Here is a 4,253-nt window from a genome sequence, read left to right as displayed (position 1 = left end):
TTTGGTGGCGTATTATATATCAAATGGAAGTTCTTGGAATCTTATTTCCAACGCCACCGAGTCTTCTATGTTTCGAGCTCGTATGAGGGAGATATGCTTCTTTGAAGTCAGCATGTCCACTTAAGGAAAGTTACCCAAATTAGTGAGGGGTATTTTGGTATTTTCTTACCCCATCAGATTAAAATGAATTTAGTAAATATTTTGGGGTCAAATCTGATTGGATCAGTTTTACGAATCCTATTTTATGGTTAGCGTTTTTGTAATTTGGTGGTTATTAATTTCTATAATCCCTTCATTTTACAACTTATATGCAGCACGATTTGAGTGGAGTTCAAGAAGAGAAAAATAGGACAAAAGGAAGAACGAACGAAATCTCCTGCAAATCGAGGAATTTTTTTGTCAAATTGAGGTATGTGAGTTCTCATAGTGTTGGGTTCTTTCACCGGCATGTCAATCATGCTATTTTAATGAAATTCTGTTCTCAAAGATGAAGGATTTGATTTTTGAGATGTTCTTGAGTATTAGTCATTATTGAAAGTCTTTGAGTTCTTGATGTATGAGTTTTGCAAACGAGTTGAGTTCATTGATAGATTTTAATATGGGTTCATTGAGATTGTTTAGGGTTTGTGAATTTTCGTGAACTTGGTCAATGAAAACTTCATTGGGTATGAGTTGAGTCGAGTTTAGGAGAGGAAGAAAACATCGGGCAAATAATTGCGCCCAGGTCTGCGATGCGTAGACGCTTAAGATTTCAGTTTTCATATAGATGCAGAGACAATACGGAGCTCTGCCTCAATAATATTTATGCGACCAAAAATGAAATTTCATATCCGCATCGGCCTAGTGTTCTTTAACTTGGGTCTTCTCTCGTTCTTACGAACAACTATCTCAACCTTCCTAAATCATTGAGAGGTCCTACATTCCAAAGCATAACCCTCGAATTCCTAATTCCAATTCAAGGTAGAGTTAAGAGTAAAGTCTTGAGAGTATTTTGAGGACACTTTTGTAAATCTTTTTCAAAAAAATGTTTTTTAAGACTTGATCATTTGAGTTGAGTAAGAGTAGAGTTGAAATTCATTTTCTTTAAAATTATATATCGAAACTAAGTATTCCCAAGAGAAATGTTTTTATATTTAAGAAAAGAGGAATCACCGATTTCCAACAGATTTCATGAGCAATTTTGTTTACTATATATTTTAAGAGAAACCTTTTGAGTAATAATCTCAAAGTTGAGGAAGTGTAAATGTTTTCTTTAAAACATAATGAGCTTAGTTATATTTTTGGAGTATTACTGAGAACCGATATGGGGGAGAATTCTACAACTCACAACCTTCATAAACAATTTAGTCAAAGTGAGTTGAAGGGTTATCCTTTTTAGATGATTCCTTATTAATTTTAAGAATAGACTAGTGGATCGACTTAGTTGAGGAGTTCTATACCCATTAATGTATAGGACAGACTGGCAGCGTGGACGAGATGTTGTATCATAACATAGATCATAGTGATGGTTGTCGATCAGAGATTCTCCCAAACAGAGTTTATTTGAATTTTTGCATACAAACTGAGATACATTGTATTTTTCAATACATTGAGTTGTTATCTTCTGTTCTAAAAGATTTTCTTCATATCACAATATTGTTTTTGTTTTTATATTAAAAAGAGTTGAGTTGAGATAAAATTAATTGTTTCTTCACTTCAAATTTAAGTTTATCTCATGTTTAGATTTCCCCCACACGCTCGTACATTCCATGTTCTGATGCCATTTGGCCTACATCTTTTATTATGCAGATATAGGTAACCAGGAACAACATCCAGCTCTTCATTGATCCAGTTGAGTTCCAGAATTGTTGGTGAGCCTCCTCGCTTTCGGAGGATCCCCGATTTACTTTCACCATTTTCAGTTATTAGGATGATCGGGTGTCTTGTCCCGAAATCCGTTATATTAGTAGAGGCTTCATATATAGATAGACAGTAGTTCCTGAGTATTTTAATTGTCAAGTTGTTTATGTTTAGAGTTGAGTTGCCTCTTTGGCTAGTTGAATGTTTATTTCGATAACGTTTTGAGTTATGTTTAAGTTTATATTTTAACATTATCTTATTTATGAGTAAGTCTTCCGCTAAGAGTTAAGAAAGACCAAGGGTTTTCTTGGGCCATTAATGGTTCTCGAGTACCCGTCAAGCCCAGGGTGTAGGCTCGGGGCATGACATACTTCAACAAGTAGATCATTAGACGTCATCTTTGAATTTCTAAAACTCTTTTCCCTGCTAGAAAAAATGTGTAAGGGATTTTTTATTTAAATAAATTGTCCTTTATAGTACTTTGTTTATGTGTTTTATTTGTATTAAGATCCAAAAAAGAATGTGATGACACTCTTCTATTTCGTGCAAGTCAAGTCAGCCTCAACTTAATGAAACAAAAGAAATGTGGAAAGATAAGACCAAAACAACATAACAGCGAAAAACTTACTAAAAATTAAATATTCGGAAAAGGTCCAATAATACCCTTGAATTATTGAAAATGGTACAAAATTACCCTTCATCCACCTATTGGCTCCAAAATGCCCTTTTCATCCACCTATTGGCTCCAAAATACCCTTGTCATCAACTTTTGGGTTCAAAATTGACCACTTCTTTAATTGTTATAAAATTAAACTCTTTAAATATTTTTTTAAAATTCTTGGCGTTCAATTATTGGTTATAATTTAATTTATTAATATAATTTATATACCAACCCACTACCCATTCATTACTAACTAAACCCACCCAATTAATAATCCAATTATAATATCAAAATGGTCATAAACACTATTAAAACACGATGAAATTATAGATTTCTAAAATGACATCCAAATTATTCGAGTCCGAATCGAAGCCCCAATTACATTTAGGTTGAGCCGCTTATTTAGAAGGACACTTTCAATAGGATTCTCTTTGAAGATTGAATTAGAAATTTATGATTAAAGATAAAAAAGTAATACATCCCGAATTAATTCATGCACTTTTTTTAAAATATAATTTTATAAATATTTATGATTTGTTTTAAAACCTTTAATATATTATTTTGAAAAGAAGTTACATATGAACTAACATCACATAATTGAGACGTAAGAATAATTATGATGAACATAGTCAGACTTTTAAGTTTATCGGTAATTTTTATTTAGACACTTGACTGTATGATAATTTATTTCTATAGATATTTTTCGCCTCAAATTTTTAAAAACACTCAATTGGCAGTAGCTTTTTTGTTTGCATTAATAATGTAACGGGTTTATTAATTTGGAGGGGTTTGATTAGTAATGGGTGGGTATTGGATTGATTTTTAAATTATATTAATAAGTTCAATTATAACAAATAGTGCTCGTTGAGCACCACGAATTTAAAATAAAATTTAAATAGTTTAAATATAAAACCGTTAAATAAGTGGTCAATTTTGAACCAAAAGTTGAATGACAAGGGTATTTTGGACCCAATAGGTGGGTGGGAAGGGTATTTTGGAGCCAATAGGTGGATGGAGGGTAATTTTGTACCATTTTCAATACTTTGAGGGTATTTTAGACCCTTTTCCGTTAATTTTCACATGTACAAACCACAAATACATAAGTGTAGAATTAAGAAATAAGTACAAGTCTGAAGTTTTTTTTCTCTCAAAATGAACAAAACATAAAAAGAAGAACTAGAGGGCCCACCAGAATGACAAGTAGTTACCTCTCAAAAGTTCTTTGACAAGCCTCAGATGGGAGAAAATGAGAAATCACTAGGTACCGGGCTCGGAACCTACTAAAGTATAGAAGAAAGGAGTGAGTACCAATCAACATGGTACCCAATAAGCAACCTACTAAAATGCAACTATCTAAATATTGAATACTTCTCTCATTCCAACTGAACTTCCTCAAACTACAACCTGCACAAATTTAGCCTAACCTAACAATATTATGATATACAACTCAGAAGGCTCAATAATGACAGTTCAATAGTCAACAATCCAACAATCAACATGTATAAAATAACCTAATCTCAATGTCAAGTAGATCAACCACAAGTAATAAATACATCAATCTCAGATAATAAGTAGGTCAAACATAAGCATCAAAATGCATCAAATCACAATAATCACACTATTTCTATAACCATTTTCCTTCGGCACAATATCACTAGCCAGAATATTTTTCATCGAGTTTATATCATTTCACTAGACAGAAGAATTTTCCATCGGCTTTCTATCATATAAATTCGGGGGGAGGGGGGGGGGG

The sequence above is a fragment of the Solanum pennellii genome, chromosome 12 (genome assembly GCF_001406875.1).
Source record: "Solanum pennellii chromosome 12, SPENNV200".
In the NCBI taxonomy this organism is placed as follows: Eukaryota; Viridiplantae; Streptophyta; class Magnoliopsida; order Solanales; family Solanaceae; genus Solanum; species Solanum pennellii.
This window is presented reverse-complemented; position numbering follows the sequence as displayed.